Source organism: Myotis nattereri (assembly GCF_964212035.1).
Source record: "Myotis nattereri genome assembly, chromosome: 1".
Lineage (NCBI taxonomy): Eukaryota > Metazoa > Chordata > Mammalia > Chiroptera > Vespertilionidae > Myotis > Myotis nattereri.
In genome coordinates this window covers 211,386,608-211,405,287 of record NC_138075.1, presented here as the reverse complement: position 1 = coordinate 211,405,287, position 18,680 = coordinate 211,386,608, and positions in this window count along the sequence as shown.

Genomic DNA, 18,680 nt, shown 5'->3' with positions numbered 1-18,680 from the left:
GGAGTGGGCCTAAACCATCAGTCGGACATCCCCTGAGGGCTCCCAGACTGTGAGAAGGCTTAGGCCAGGCTGAGAGACCCCCCTCCCCCAAATTTTCATGCACCCGGCCTCTAGTTAATCTAATAACAAGCTCCATAATTATAAAGTATTCAAAAATTCCTGCCATAAACCTTAGCCTGCTGTATATCCTGTAAACTATTAGAATTCTTTATTTCATTTGAATATTTTTTATCTTCATGATCATAGGTCTTTTATTAGAATGTTGAAGGAAAGAAAACCACTGTAAAGTTGATACCAGTCGTTCAAACATTACTCACTAAATATGTTTTAATTTGTCTGCTTTGAGTTCTTACTCATTGCCAGAAAAGTTGCTATATGTTGGAATAAAATACCTAGGAAAGAAAGAAAGAAAATGAACCCTTACTTGCAATTTAGTATAAGAGGCAGGCTTTAAACAATTAATTGCATAAATAAATAATTTTAACTTTGACAAATGGTACAAAGCACGTGCTGATGTGAATGTGTACTTACAATGGGGGATGTGATCTGGTTTAGGGGCTACAGAACAATTTTTGAGGTAGTGACACCCTGGCTGAGTTCTGAAGGACAAGGAGGCACTGTGTGGGAAAGAAGGCATGAGAAAGAAGGGGAGGGGAAGCACTTTGATGCAGTGTGTACAAAGAAAAGCATATTCTCACTAGGAATAGAGAGGATGCATCTTTGAAAGCTGGTTGCCAAGCTTGATAATTTAATTACCCACTTACTAAATTAATATAAAGTAACCACTTTATATCTCCATTTTTTTAAAATACATTTTATTGATTTTTTACAGATAGGAAGGGAGAGAGATAGAGAGTTAGAAACATCGATGAGAGAGAAACATCAATCAGCTGCCTCCTGCACACCCCCTACTGGGGATGTGCCCGCAACCAAGGCACATGCTCTTGACCAGGATCAAACCCGGGACCTGTCAGTCCACAGGCGGACACTCTATCCACTGAGCCAAACTGGTTACGGCTATATATCTCCATTTTACAGACAGGTTCACTAAGACCCTAAAGTTTCTTATGTAAATTCACCAAAATGAAGACATAGTGAACAGCAAAGCAGGGACTTGAAACTCCATTAGCTTGACACCAGAGTTTCTATACTTTACAATATTACACCTGACATCTCCTATGAAAAGACAAAGACTCAACAGGGAATTGGGATAGAAATATATCAATTTCTTAAATAATAAGTAGATCCATGACATTGATAGGCAGGATCAGTAAGCAGTACCTCGCTGAACCATATTGAAGCCTGAGACAAAAGGAAAAATATCTATCCTGCAGTTATTTATAATTTCATGTTTTCCTTATGATGGGATTTTTCCTTATGATGGGATTTTAATTTTTATTATTAAAATATTGTTTACTTTGATTATGGCTTTTTGGTGCTTCTTTACTATCTGTGCCCAAGGCAGATGCCACAAAACTTCCTCTTGTCCCAAATACGTAGGAGCAAAAGAGGACAGGAAGTTGAGTATGTATGCAGAAGATTGATAATAGGATGAACCTGTAGTCAAAGTGGCTCAGGAGGAAATTAAGCGCATTGATAGAATGATAAAGAAGGAATGACAGGCACTCAAATCTAGAAATCCTGATAAGCTGAGATACATTTTTGGAGAAGCAGTAGGGGGAGGAGAACTGAAAGATTTAGAAGATTTGATGAGTATTTGGACTCCTTGAAATACAGGTTTTGGAGAGGCTGAAGTTATCTTTGGCAATGATAAAGGAAATGACTGGAAAAACTCACCATATGCTAATTAAAATAGAAAATGTCTCTGAAATGCATTGCTAAAAACGTTAGTTGACACACATTAGCTGCCCAATACATTTTCTTGATGTGTATTTAAGTTATAAAATGTTTATTTGCATAATATGAAAATATTTTGTGTCTGCTTAAGTGCTTGATGATATACGCTCATATGTATATCAAACTGGCCAATAGATTTTTGAGGGGCTGGATGTCAGAATTTAAAGCAGAAAATAGATCTCTGAGTCAGGTTCTGTATTTATTTTGAACAGGAACTCATCTTCACCTAATTAATTTTTATAAAGCATGATTTTTTGAACCTTAACATATAATGACTAGTGATAATTTATAATTATTGTGCCCGGCTCTTGCCAGAGTCTCTAACAGCTTCTATGATAAATGATAGTTACCTGCCATGTGGAATGTTAACACCTGAGTTAGTGCATCCTAACCATATGTCTGTCACTGCAGGCGAGTCCAGGAAGCTGGTGAGAAGATAAAAACACGAGGTAATTTCTCCTCATAGTTACAAGGGAGTAGAAACTTATCATTGACAGATAACAAATTAGATGTAAAATTATTGCTTCACATGTTTGGATATTAAGTGAGCTCATTTATTAAAATATACCCAATGCCCAGGAGTTAAAGCACAGAATTTCTTCTCAGAAAAAAATATGTGTACTTAAACCAAAATTCCTCTTAATATGAGATCAAATGTAAAATTTATTACTTCAAACACAAGAGCATCAAACCATGAATCTGGGTGAGGTTATGCCCATTTTTAAAGCTGCAAATTGAAGTTAACAGATCAAAATCAATTAGGTCTGCTAATCAGTTCACAAAGGTGTAAATTCTTAATCAGAATTTATTACAAGGCTGACAATGTAATTTAACAGCAGTGCTTAAATCTTGATCAGACAATTTAGCTCTCGGAATCAGCTCCTTTTTATTTTTTCTTGAAGGGAAAAAATTTATTTTTTCTTGAAGGGAATGAAAAAACTGTTTTAATGTTAGTATCATAAGGCAATTGTAATATAAAACCTGTATGCTATACATAAGGTATGTAATATGAAATTTATGTTATAAAACCACTTAGTGCCTAAAAGGCTTTTTGACATATTTTACGAGAATTGACATTCAACATTTATATTGTCATCACGTTATTTTATTTTGGAATACATCAGGTGGTAATTTCCCCTAAAATTCCTATTTTAAAACCCTCTCTAGGATGTTTTCAATTTTCTATAAAAAGAACTACTTCAAAGCAGTGTAGTACCATTTGAAATGAAGCCAGCTGTATTCTCACCACTGCCCCTGGTGACAAGAGATTCCATTAGCTTCAAGTTGTTTAGCAGAATTAGTCCCCTTAGGTGTTTTAAAGTTATGCAATGTCAAGTGCCTTTAGAAAATGACATGTGGAATATCTGTGGCAGTTGACTTTGAAAATTAAAATTTTACTTTTTGCTTTATTTTCTTTTAATCCTCACCCGAGGATATTTTTCTATTGATTTATAGAGAGAGTGAAAGGGAAGAGGAGAGAGAGAGAAAGAGAAACCGCTATGTGAGAGAGACACACATCAATTGGTTGACGCATCGGTTGGTTGCCTCCCATAAGCCGCCCAGCCCCATCACGATGGGGATTGAGCCTGCAACAGAGGTATACGCCTTCGTTCAGAATGGAACCCGGGACCCTTCAGTCTGCAGGCAGGTGCTCCATCCACTGAGCCAAACTAGTCAGGGTATATTTTTTTTGCTTTAATCAAATAGATGTTTATTGAGAGTGTATTACAAGTAAAAATAAGTTATTTGGGGTAGATATTGATGGATACCACAGAGATTTCAAGACCTCTTTTTTTTTTCTTTTTCTTAGCCACTAAGTTTTGTCTTAGCTTAAAAGAGAGCACATATCCTTAACATGATAAGAATAAACTTCTGGAGAGTTAATTGGATTACATTCCTGAAATTCTAATTAAAAGTATTTTAGAATTTAGTTGCACATATTTTATGAATTATTTGAAGTATATTACTGTCTCTTGATTTTGAAAACTTGTGTTTAAAACTGCAACAAACTAATTAAAAAATCGCATCATTTGTACTTTGATATATTTTGGATGTTTTTTGATGAGCAGTTTCTAGGTATTAGTAATGGGTTGAGGTAGGATTGAGAAAAATCAACATAATACCTACTATAGAAAATTCACTTATTGTGTACACAAATAGTCACATATTGTAAAAATATACATAAAGGTCTCAGAAGTAATACAAGTCAGATCATTATTTGATGAAGAAACTGCAATCCAGAGATGTTGAATGGCTTCTCAAAGTTAAAAAGCTAATTACTATAAAACTGGCCTAAGGTGCAAATCTTGTAATGTGTCCAACATGGCATAATTTTACCCATATTTAAAATTTTCAATTATTACTCTTTTCTCCACAATTGCTGAAGATAATGAAAAAAGAGCTTATATAATAATATTTTTCTTTACCTTGAGTTTTTGTTTAAAAATATTATATATATATAGAAAGAGATAATAAACAGATGAAACAATAATTTTCAAAGAAAAAGTCACTACTCACAATAACCTAATGCAAATAAGAAAATGAGAAATTTCAGGGGAAAAAACACAAATTGGGAAAAATCTGCTTTCAAATAATAATCTTAGTATCGTTGTGTAGAGCTGAGATGATAGTGGTTCACAATGCCAAAGAAGCATTACACAGACATCAGTTTTCTAATAGATGTCTAAGAAGAAAATGTTTTAATTAATCTGATTGATTCTCAAGCTATTTTCAAATCATCAGTGGACCTTAGAAAGCCTTCAAAAGAGGATTTATTTTCAACAACCCCTCAGGTTAAAATGGTTAACAGCTGGATTAAGTGCTGTACCTCCAATGACCCGAAACAGGAAAGGGAAGAGCACAAATGGATAATTTGTAGGAGTGTGGTACTTTATTCCCATGAATCACAGACAGAAAAACGAAGAGATATTTGGTGACTGAACAGTAGGATTTTAGAATTGGAAATGACCTTAAGTAAAACTGGGACACTTTATATGTTTTAAGTATTTTAATAAACACTTCATGCTTATTACTTAAACATAATTCTCACAATGCATGATATGTAGATTATTAATAAGACCTTCATTTAACTGAAGTAGAAGTGAGGGTATCCTAAACGCACTTCCTTTTTCAAATAAGGCAGCTGAAATTCAGGGTGGAGATGGACAGGTGGCGAAGCAATTCTCAACATAGTTTAGCAGTGTAGTGGATTGGAAATTCTGACTATCCTGGTCTTTCACTCACAGTTCAGCATTTAATTCCTGCCATAATACTGTGTGTGTGTGTGTGTGTGTGTGTGTGTGTGAGTGTGTGAGTGTATAAATGGGTAAATAGATGATAAATGATAGATAAACAGATAGATAGATAGATAGATAGATAGATAGATAGATGATAGATAGATGATAGATAAAAATTGAAAAAAATAGATATAAAAATTTTATTTTGAAAATCTGAGTAGGCAACTTGTAGTGTCTATAATAATAATTATACTAGTAATATATTGCATAAACATACATTGAAGATATACTTCAGTAGAAATATTGCCGTTTAATTTATTGATTCCAATAAAATCAAATTTATATGAATTTTACTTAAATAAAAGTTTGAGTATTTTTTTAATATATTTTATTGATTTTTTACAAAGAGGAAGGGAGAGGGATAGAGAGTTAGAAACATTGATGAGAGAGAAACATCGATCAGCTGCCTCTTGCACACTCCCTGTTGGGGATGTGCCCACAACCAAGGTACGTGCCCTTGACCAGAATTGAACCCAGGACCCCTCAGTCCGCAGGCCGATGCTCTATCCACTGAGCCAAACCGGTTAGGGCAAAAGTTTGAGTATTTTTTTTGCTTTTTAATCATAAACATGGTCACACTTGCTACATAATGAACATTTAAAAAAACATAATTAAAGAATTATTCCACTTGACATTTTTTGTTTTTTGTACACATTTGAATTTTACTACAGTGAAACATTACAATAAATGCATATTTGTTTAAAAAGATAGGATATTTTCTTTATTATGTTATTCTCCACAATAATAAATTTCTGCTTATACAAAAAAAAAATTTTTTAATAATAGCTATATACATTTGTGAATTTTGTCTTAACATAAATTAAGATGAAAGTAAAGCAGATATTTTAACTTTCAATATCTGGCCACAGTAATAATTTCTACTGTTAAAAAAAATATGTAAGGAAGACAAGAAATTAACTCAGTGATAATTGCTGACATTTTAATTTTGCATACAAACTTTATATAATTATTTGTATATGTATGTGCATGTGAGTGTGTGTGTAAATATGTAGTGCATTTACTTCTAAGACACGTTTCACATATTGATATATGATCAAAGTCTTCTATGTCAATACTTTTGTATAAAAACATAGCTAATACTGACTTCAACTTATGAAATAAAATTTGAATCAGGTGTAGCTCAAACAGATAAATATCATTTATTAGTATCACCTAAGTTTGAAAGGACAAATGGAGACTATTAATCTTTATCATTATTTGTTTTTATTAATACTTTATGAAATAAAATATTTTCCTGATTTATTTTGTTTAGTGCTTGTGACCTAGAGACTTAATAGTTTCTAATTTAGATATGAAATACTGGTTTGTAATATTAAATATGAAATATGCCTGGGAAAATGCATGATTTTTATTTCATGCCCTGTACATTTTTCCATTTTCTATTCTTTGTAGTCAACATATAGTGTTTTTATATTTAGAGTGATTAAACATCTATACTAATAAAAAGGTAATATGCTAATTAGACCGGGAGACATTCTGGACAAAGCCATGGTGGCAGGGCCAAGGCAGAGGCAGTTAGGGGTGATCAGATGAGGAGTGGGGGGCAGCTGGGGACAAGCAGGCCAGCAGGGGGTGACAGTTGGGGGCGATCAGGCCAGCAAGGGGGGCGGTAAATGGGGGCAAGAAGGCTGGCAGGCAAAGTGGTTAGGGGGCAATCAGGCAGGCAGGCAGGTGAGGGGTTAGGAGCCAACGGTCCTGGATTGAAAGAGGGATGTCTGACTCCCAGTTAAACCAGGAGTCGGACATCACCCGAGGGGTCCCAAATTGGAGAGGGTGCAGGCCGGGCTGAGGGACACCCCCCCACCCCCCTGCACAAATTTTGTGCACCAGGCCACGAGTTATCTCTCTATATAAAAGCCTAAGCGACCAAACGACTGGCCAACCAGTCACTATGACACACACTGACCACCAGGGGGCAGACGTTCAATGCAGGAGCTGTCCCCTCATGGTCAGTGAGCTCCCACAGGGGGAGTGCTGCTCAGCTGATGGACCCATCCCGGAGGCCCACCAGCCGGGTGGCAGCTACTCACTCCCTCAGTATTCCTGCAGGTCCAATCTCTGGAGAATGGGCCAGGCACCCACAGACCTGTGCCACTGGCATAATCCCGACAGTGTCACTGGCCTCCTGGAAGTTGGCCTTGGGCACTGTGGCTGCTTCCCCTTCCTAGAAACTCTGCAAGAAAGAAACTATATAAAAGCGACTGCCAGGTGGCTCCCGACAACCAGCGTGAATATCAGCAGGACGGATCTGGATCCAGACCAGTAAGGGCATGCCACTGCCTGCCCGGAGGGCTGATCATATTCCAGCCCTTCACCCCCTTGGAATGCCCCTCTTCTGACTGCAACTGACTGGGCATGAGCCCACGGCAGGCACAGCAGGGCCGGGATGAGTAAGTGGCAGGAAGTGTTGGACTGTGGGTTTCTGCCTAATCCCTGCAGGCCACCTGGAGGGACATCACCCATGCATGAATTTGTGCACTGGGAATCTAATATATAATAATATAACACAACTTAGCAAAATCAAATATACAATTTTTCATAGAAATATGTTTTCAGAGAAAAAAAGTTATTTTAAACGGTCAAATGATTTAGCAAGATTTTTAGGAGCATATCAGTAAATATCTTTTGAAATATAAGGAATGAGAGTGTTAACCTAAATTTAAAAAGCTGAAATCAGAGTCAACAGGCTTTATTTGGGATCAAAGAACTGCAATTGAGAAGCACAGCTTTAAGCAGAAATTCAAATAGTGTCCTGATTACAGTGAGAAGGCCAGGGTTTTCTTATGAGAAAAATATAGAAATAAATTACATAAAAAGAAGAAAGAATTTCTGTAATTGCTGATAAGCTGAGTTACTCTTGGCTATCCTGATCAGTTACTGATTCTATCAGCAGATAGAGAGTCCATAATGATCAGGCCCTGTGGTCAGGATGTCCACTGTCCTGATGGCTATACATACAGTGGTTTATAAAACAATGTTGGTTTGGCCCAGCCCAAAGTTTTGGCCGAGCCTAAACAATCCAAAGATTCAAGGATTAAGACATTCAAGGAAGTTCCTCTGGAATGGCAGCTCAGACTCCATTTTGAAATGGCTCCATTTATGTTACTTCTTTTTTTACAAAAGCAAGATTAAAAGTAATGTCTAGCTTGTAATTACGTGTGACAGAAGCCAGCTGAGGTTGGTTAGAGTAATAGGAGCCAACAGATTGTATACAAACATTGAGAATGTCGTGAAGATGAGATATACTAAAAAATAAAATGTACATGAATAACCTCTACAAAGGTTTTACAAAATTAAAAAAAAAAAAAACAACACATGAAGAACCCCTATTTCTGAATATGAGTATGCTGTGCACAAGGCCCATGCTTCTCAAATGTTAATGTGACTGTGAATCTCCGAGGGATTATTTTAGTATGTAGATTCAGATTCAGCAGGTCTTGAACGAGGCCTGGGATTCTGCATTTCTACCAATATCCAAGTGATGTCTGCATCGCTGGTCTGTGGACCACTCTTTGAACTGCAGGATTCTCGGTACTCTGCTAGTTATTTTCATATTGCTGTTAGCATATGGCACTGTGTCAAATTTGTAAGTGACCAATTTGAGGACGTTCTTAAAGAATTTATTAAAACTTTCATAGTAATTGGGTTATTTTCTTATTGCTGCTGTAACAGTTACCACACATATAGCATTCTAATTGGGACAAAAGTTATGGGACTTTGGGTTATAGGTCCCAAAATTGCTGCGCTCATCCACAGCTTGACATATCCCAATCACATGCTACAGGCAGCTAGCCGTCACATGGATCCTGCACAACCTCAGACTGGCCGCACAGATTCAACAGAAGAAATTAACTATGGAAAGTCAATTACAAATTAAGCATATGACCAAGTATTACCAGCTATTGGAAGAAAGCCAACATCATGAACTAGTACAAACAAAAATGGTTCAGGAAATAGAATGAATAGATAAGCTGAACAGGTTGTTACATAACTAATATGAACAAAGTGATTCAAAAGTATACTGGATATATCAAAATACCATAAAAATAAAATAAATGATCACATGGAATGAATTTGATAGCTGGGATAAATATATAATGGACACAGTTAAGGAACAAATTAGTGAGTTCAAAGATAAGACTGAGGAATACTCTGAGAGCATGTCACAAGGGCATATGGAAATGGAATTTATGAAAACTAGTTATAAATCAGACACTAATCTTTCAGAAGCTGCAACATTTGTCTGATAGCAAAAGAGATAAGAGAGAAGGGTATAAAGTCAATACTGAAGACAATGAAATGAGAATGGCTCTGAAATGAAGGAAAAACTAGACTCCTAGATATTTTTTTGATAACACTGAACATTTCAGAAAAGAGACAGTCCTATAGGATCACAGTTAATCTACAGAGAGATAATGATAAAAATGATATATGTTAATATCTATCTACATATTTAATATTGACAATGCTAGATGTAATATTAAAAGACAGTGAAACAATAATCATGAGAAAAAATAATTTAAAATATATCAATAGGCAGCCAAAATATAATTATTGTGTAAAAATAAAAATATGTTCATATATGTAAAATGAATGAGTTATCTTAAAAAAATAAGTATTCCACCACCCCAAATTTATTTTGCAATTTAAGAAGATAATAATTTTCCTGTGTTGAACAAAAGCATCAGTAGCAAAATATTGTATGTACTATTTTGCACTTCCCTTTTAACACAGTGGAAACTTTCAATCATTTTTTTTATTTGAGTACATATAACATATGCCAGAACATAATGTATAATATGTGCAATTCAAATACTAAAATATTCAGAATTTTTAATATCTTACCACTTTTACAGTACATGTTATTAAATGTAGTATTGTTTCCAAATTATTTTAGTGTTGTCGTTTAGTTCTATGCAGATTGCATATATCTTTGTGTTAATTTTAGAAATAAAGTAATTTTTACCATAGAATTAAAAACCTATAAGATTTTAAAAGACTCCAAAGAAAATGCAAAATATATTAGTATCATATTTGCTGAGCAGGTCCTCTGAACTTTAAAAACAGAGATTAATCAAAGCAAAATCAATTTTCAATTATCTGTGTGAGATTGTATATGATTACTAAGATCCATCACTGTGTACAACTGGGTTCTAAATCACATATAAACATTTTTTAAAATTATGTATTTTTTCGTTATTGCTCTTATTGTATCATAAGATAATAAAGGGATAATTTTGTGGAATATTTCAAGTGCAAATAAACCAGCCCAATCAAAAAGAAAAGTATGAGTTCAGACTTTGAGAAGGCCAAAGAAGAGATTTTAGATTTAGCTAGCCAAACATTACCAGGAAGCTTTCAACATGGCCGTCCTAAGGCAGATTCCCCAACTGATGAGCTAAGCCTACATAGTCAATGTTTAACATTTTCAGGAGCAACAGTGTGCCTTTCCATTAATGCCAATACAACCAACTCCTGGTATGCAACTTATCTTTAGTTTAAATAGAACGCCCAACTTCAGACCAACCACTCTAGCCAAAGGGGCAAAGTATTTGTATTGAAGAAATTTTAGTCCTGTGAAAATTCAAGTCAAAATCATATAAAGCATGTTGGCAAAGGAGAAGAAGAAGATAGAATATTAAATAATAAGAAATAGAAGGAGGAGGAGGAGGAGGAGGAGGAGGAGGAGGAGGAGGAGGAGGAGGAGGAGAAGGCAAAAAGATATTCACTAAAATTAGCCATAATCTCTGCCTCCATATGGCACTCTTTCCAAGATGAATATATGGCACTAAATTAATTCACACAAAAAATCCAGAAAATATAGGCTTAATCTCTGTGAGGAAACCTTATTGCATTGTCTATAAGGGAGACAAATGGAGGGACATGTTTTTTCCATGTACTTCAATTGAAGAATATACAAATTAAAATACATATAAACTACTCTAAAAGTTATATGTTGTCTCAAATATTTGTAATGTTTTTAATTTATATAGAAATCATTGTCAGTGCTACAAAAAGCCATAAACTATTTTAGTTAATATTAAGATTTTTGATAAATACTTTGCTTTGAGTGAATGACATTTATTCTGGCATTTAAATTTAATTAAACAAATTTCTCAATTTTTTATCCATCTTATAAGAGATATACCTTGATGATCAGTTAGTAGGTTTCATTTATTTCATAGTTTCAGGCTTAAAATCTGCCTCATTTGAAATATTTGGATACTTTTGATATTAACATTAGTTTCCTAGGTCAAAATAGTTTCCTCCCTACGCCCACCACTATACTAACTTTCAGAAAGGTTATGAGACTGATTCTACCTGGTTATTTCCTATACGAAATGTCTTATTTTATCTATATGTGTGAGAGGGGTATGGGGCCAAATCTCAAAAATCAAAATATCAAAACCTAATAAACAGACATTTTAAGATGACTTTATATTTTCCTAACATACAGTAGTCACCATACAGCCTACTTATGTTTGAGCATAAGCTTGGAGATAAATAATCAATGCAAATTACCCATAGTCACTTCAAGCTTATTTTTCCTAGCTTTCTTGACGATTTTTAATTTGCTTTGGTTACCCACTCTTTTGCTGTGTCTAACTATCCCCATTCATTGATTTTTGTCTTGTATATCAAGACACTGCTAGACTTCTGGATGTGAATGATTCTCTGCCCTTTAAGCTATACTAGTAAACTGGGTATTCCCTAAGGATAATGCTAGGATTTCATCATTTGGCTTTTACCACTCTTGACTGATATGTGTCACTATTGGCGATGCTTCTCATGGTCATAGCAAACTTCTTAGCTCCAACTTTGGGTATGTTTGTCTGATAGATGTCAGGTCATTTGATAATATGTTAAAGAACAACAATCGGATTTTACTTTTAACTTAGCAATGTGTAAGGAAGCTGCAATATTTCCTCAATACTATTCATTAAAGTGGTTTGGTTGGATTTTAGCCAAATGTCTTTTAAAAAATTGCAAAAGAATGACTTGAGAGGAATATTTCACAAAATTAGAATGCACAATTTTGTTAAAAGCAAGTTCAAATGCTTTATTCTGTTGGATAAATATCCCTTAACATTTGCTCTTATTGAATGTTCTTGGATAAATTTAATGAGATAGACTGCAGTCAGTAAGCATTGAGGTGTTGCTTTTATCTTGTGCTGATTTTAGCTTGAAGTGGATACTGTAGTGCAAGCATGTCAAACTCAAAGGCTAACACGGGCCAAATAAACAAGGTTTAAGTTTATGTGGGCTGCAAAAAAAAAAACAAAAGCTTCAATTTTCATAGAAACTTAAACTTATTTCAAAAAGTATAGTATTAAAAAAAAAAGAACAAGAGCAGTGATAAAATCAATGTTTTCTTCCTGACACTTGGCATCTCTTCTCCGCTACTATCTTTCCTGCTTCGGGGGAAATCTTGTTCACAGTGATTACTTTCAAAACTGTCCCAAGGTGAATGTCAGTAATTCAGGATCCGACAGGAGACTTATTTCCTTTCATAATTGTAAATAACTGCTCACACTGTTATATTGTCTGGGCCGCAAAAATATTCATTGTGGGCCACATGCGGCCCGCGGGCCGCCAGTTTGACATGCTTGTGGTAGTGTGTCACCCAGAGTCTCTGTAGAAACAAAACTTTCATTTCTCCAGTTGCGGAGACTGCCAGTCATCTGTTAATGGCTCATTGCCGAGTCCTCCTCCCAAGCTACGTCCTCAGCTGGACAGAGTTCATTCCAAAAGCAGCCCACACTTAATGATTGGGCAACATGGGAGTATACAGGTCTGGCTCTTAAAAAAAAAATATATATATATATATATATATATATATATATATATATATATATATATATTGCTTTGGGAGAGGAAGACAGAGATAGAAACATCAATGATGAGAGGGAATCATTGATTGGCTGCCTCCTGCATGCCCCCTACTGGGGATTGAGCCTGCAACCTGGGCACATGCCCTTAACCGGAATCGAACCCGGGACCCTTGAGTCCGCAGACCAATGCTCCATCCACTGAGCCAAACAAGTTAGGGCTAGGTTGGCTCTCTTGACTTCATCTGAGACACGTTGGAAGGATCAAGCCAGCTTCAGGGTCCCTCACAGTGTTGGAGAGAAGATTTTGTTGCAATTGCATTACAGCTCAACCTCAGCTTCTGCCTAATTCTGCTTCCCTTACTCGTTGAAGAATGTTGTTCCTGAAACATTTTCAATACTCCACTTGGCGGCAAATGTTGATCTTCCAACCTGTTTCCCAAGTATGATGGAACCAACAACACTGCTTGTGGATGTGTATCACCAAGTGCAGGAACTGGATCTATTTAACTCTTAAAATTTATTTTTATTTTAAACTCAGATGACATTGAATAATACCACAGTTTATGCAATATAATTTTATAGCCTGCTTTACAGAAAATATATAATTCAGAATATTTTTTCTTTGCAAAGGAAAAGAGATGGGACATAAATATTGCATACATTTTCAAGATATAAATAATCATATATGAATACAAAAATAAAACTCTTTAAACTCTACATTTTTCTTTATTCTTCTGGACTTAAACTGAATGCCTCCCAGCAAATATACAAGTTGTATAAAAGAAATTAAGATTTGTTTTGCTTTAAATGTGCTATATTAGAGCTACTACAGAAGCATCTAATGAAATCGTCTCTTTAACAGGATCAGAGGATTTCAGAGAGCCATCTCTCTCTTTCGAGGTAGACAGTTGTCTTGTGAATCATAAGTTTATGTTTCTTGGTGGCTCTATTAATGTCAATCTATCTATAAATAACCAATTTCAAATCAGTACAAGGTTTTTTCAGGAAGGTAACAATTAGCAATTTTCTAAGTTATACTTAGTTTTTTCTTTTTACTTTTAATTTCCTAGTTATGTATCTTTAATTATTTGAGATGTGTATACTTATGTATTATATTTATCATTGCTGTGAAATGCATATGTTATAAAATGTGTACTTTCTCAGTATAGAGAATTGAAAATAATTTTAAAAATTGTAAATACAAATCACATGAAAATATAACATTGAGATCAAATTTATCATGGCACTTACAACCTGTGCCTTTGCTTATTTATTATGTATGTTCCTCTGTAGAATATAAGAGTCTAGTAGTAGACTTAATCCTTCATCATTACTTTACTGTGTCTAACCCAGTGTCAATCAATTAATATGCAGTCATAAATATTTGTTAAATTACTGATTTAACAAGTGAATTAAATGATGAACAGTAATATATTTCCACACAGTGAAGAAATATTAACAATTGAGGTTGATTGGTAAGTATATTGAAAAAGAGAAAAAAGAGGAAATAAAAAATAAATTCCAGGGATCTGCCTTAAACTGAATAGAGACCGTTGCCCTTTACTGATGATGGAAGAGTGTTGGACTTTAATATTATAGGCATAACGTTTGGAAATCATTTTGGAAATGTTGAACATGGATGCCTAATATCCACTTTGAAATAAATGTTAATATAGATACAAAATTATAGAGAAGGGATAAGGTAACATTAGTTATAGCATACTTTGGTGATAAGTTAGAATGGTCAATACTACACATATGGAATCTTGATAAAGCCTTTACAAATAAATATACCAGTTGCATTAAATGACTTGTTCTTCATTAAATAATCCTAGTAATCTTTAACTCTATAAACTTTCAAACTAATTAATGGTGTTCAATATTAACAAAATCTATATATATAAAAGCCTAAGCGACTGTTATGACCAGCCAACCAAATGACTGGTCAACTGAACAACTAGTCAACCAGTCACTATGATGCATACTGACCACCAGGGGGCAGACGCTCAATACAGGAGCTGCCCCCTAGTGGTCAGTGTGCTTCCACGGCCAAACTCCCAAGGCTGGCCAACCTCCTGCAGTGCCTCCCCTCAGCCAGCCAAACTCCCACAGTCCCTCCCCCTGACTAGCCATCACTGATCGGCCCCTATTGGGACTGGGCGAGACTGCCCCAATGGTCCTGATCACCAGCCAGGCCGAGGAACCTCACCTGTGTATGAATTCATGCACTGGGCCTCTAGTTACATAATAATATTAGAAATTGCCGGAAAATATCACCATAGCAATCACAGGGTTTTGAAGGCAACATTTTTCTCCATTTCAAAATAAATGAATATATAAATTTTTTCATCTTTCTGTCTTTGGAGATCTCTGCTGCTGAGCCCGCAGCATGGGCAAATGACCAGGAATTGAACCCGTGACCTCCTGGTTTATAGTTCGATGGTCAACCACTGAGCCATGCCAGTTGGGCTGCTCTCTGAGTTTTAACCAAGCCCAATGGTACTCAGAACAAATTCTAGGTCCTTGTTGATAAGAAAGCAGAGGAGAAAGGAGAAAGGTGCATAACCATCTGTATCTTCCAAAAATAAGCAAGAATTGCTACCTTTAGGAACAAATAAAAGTATTTTTAGATCTCTCAAGCTGCAACTCACATTACAGTTCAGGTTGTGATGATGGACACCTCTATTTCACCAACAAGATGGAAAGAAATCACACAGCTTCTGTTCTTCCTCTGTGTCTCTTAGCACCTCATTACCTTTTTATGTAGTGGCCCGGTGCACGTCTTGTTCTTTCTCTCTTCAATATTTCGTATTATACTTTGGCTCATTTTACATATTGTTTTTGACATTACAATGCAGTTGTACTCCCCATATTGCAATGTCTCCTTTCTTACTCTCCTGTATCCCACTCAACTCTCTTCTTGAAGGTTTTCCTGAATTCTTCATGAAGAGGCAACCACTCACTCCCTTATGTATTCTTTCATTCATTCAACAAATATATATTGAGTACCTATTTTGGATTAACTATCCAGTTAAATAGGAAAAATACAACATAGAGACAGAGGCACTATCATCATAGAGTTTATATTCCAATAGAAACAACACACATTAAAGGAAAATTATAACTTGGGGTTAGTTACATGCCTGAGAGACAGATTTTGAGGTAACAGAAGTTAGTGAAACAGATTTATTTAGATATAATGTCTATGGAAATGTCTGTTTCCTTTACAGCAGCGGTTCTCAACCTGTGGGTCGCGACCCCTTTGGCGGTCGAACGACCCTTTCACAGGGGTTCCCTAAGACCATCCAGCATATCAGATCTTTACATTATGATTAATAACAGAAGCAACATTACAGTAATGAAGTAGCAACGAAAATAATTTTATGGTTGGGTCACAACATGAGGAACTGTATTTGAAGGGCCAGAAGGTTGAGAACCACTGTTTTACAGTGTGCATTTTTGGTGTGTGGTTTTACATTTCCTCTATTAGTTTAGTAGCTACCTAATATCTCTCCCCCTCTGCCTTAATGTAAGTGCCAAAATTCATTAAAATTATACAGTGTACTTATATTAATAACAGATGGCCTGTAAATAGATAAGGAAAACAATTTCAATTTTTGATCAGTTCTGGAAATTATTTATTTCAAATTAGACTATTTCTATTTGAGCTGCTTAGAGCTCAAGCATATGCTTATTGCCATACTCACAGATCTGTGGACTGTGAAAATAATCCAAAGTTCTACCATATGGTAAAAGGCATCTTTTAGCTGATGATATATGCAATCTACTCATTTTACCAATTTTCTCCCATCTTATTTTTTAACTATGTCATAAAATGGCTTTATTTTTTCCACAAGCTTTTTATTGTCACTTAACTTCAATAGACATTATTACAATTCTTTTAAATTGTGTATCTATTATGTCACAAGCCTTGGAAATGCTTGACAATATAAAATGAATTTCTAATAAAAAGAGTCATTTCTTTTTATTGTAAATAAATAAAGAAGCATTTAGGGACAGTTTAGCACCCTTAATTTTAAAAATGTCTTCCAGACTACAAATCTAGTTGTAAGAAGAAACTCTTTGACCATAAACATAAACATTATGAATTGTTATATTCCATTTTATGATCAAACTCTGATGATAAGAATAACATACTCTTTGAAAAAAAATAAACACAGAAAAACAGCAAGACATAAAAAGTAAAATGTAAAGTATGGCATAAAATTTCTCCACTTAGAAATCAGCGTTCTTAACATCCTGACATATATACTTCCATGCATCGTTAAAAGGTCTTTTACATGCATAAACCACCCCTTAAACAAAACTATAGTTTTTTTTTTTATTTTCTTCATTAAAGATACAGATTGATGTGCATGGAAAGATAAGTTATCATAAATGTTAGACTACTTTTTAGTGTATGGGAAATTCTTCCACTATTAGTTGAACTATATTCATACTAAAATCAATTTTGTGTGTATTAAATATTAGTGCCATCATATCATCATCAAATTTATTTTGCTTAAGTAAATATTTTATAAATAATTTAAATAGGAATTGCAAAACCATTGTTTCCACCATAACAAAATTAATACTTGGTAATTATTAGATTAAAATGATTCACTTTGAAAAACTGTGTTGATAGTTCATGAGACATTTGCAGTCGATTGGAAAATATAGTGTAAACCTGGCATCTTTAGTCAGACTGTTCCATAGGTGTCTACATTCTTCAATAACAAACAAATCAGATCTCTAAATTATAGATGATAGATTATATTAGTTGTTAGTAGGAAAGAATCTTGGATATTCAATGGATAAAACAAACTCCACTTAATGGCCCTGAATAAAAGAATAATGACAAAAATAATGGGATAGTTTTGCCCTTCAAAACTTTCCTCCTTGTAAATTTCCCATCCTGTCTGCTCTAACAATCTATATGATCATGGGAATTACCCAACTCCAGCTCACTCTAGCCATCCTGTCTCATCTAACAGGAGGAAAACAGCCCTGGCTGGTTTGGCTCAATGGATAGAGTCTCTGGTTCAATTCCAGTCAAGGGCCCATGTCTGGATTGCGGGCTCCATCCCCAGTAGGGGGTGTGCAGGAGGCAGCTGATTAATAATTCTCTCTCATCATTGATGATTCTATGTCTCTCTCCCTTTCCCTAACTCTCTGAAATCAATACAAATTGTTTTAAATAAGTAAATAATAAAAGGGGGGGACAAGCAAACAAAACTGAGTAGCCAGTGTGGAGCTCCGGCCAGAGGCAGCTTCACAGGGAGCTGTGGTTCAGAATCTTTCATGGGGTTGCAATCAATCTGTGCAACGGGCTGCAACCATCTCCAGGCTCCGATGGGGCTGGAGAGATCATTCACTGGCTTGTTGGTGGGTTTCAGTTTCTCACTGGCCAGAAAGGATCCTTCATCAGAAGCCTCTGTCTCTTATGTGGGCCTTTCCAAAGGCTCAGTGTGTGGCCTAAGTGTGGCCGATGGTGTCTCTTGGAAAAAACGGGGAGAGGTGGAAAGGGAGAGGAAAGGGAAGAGCGGGGAATAGCTCAAAAGATAAAATCTACAGTGTTTTATAATTCATTTTTGTAAGTGACATATATCACTTCTACACACACACACACACACACACACACACACACACACACAATTGGTTCTGGATTATAATG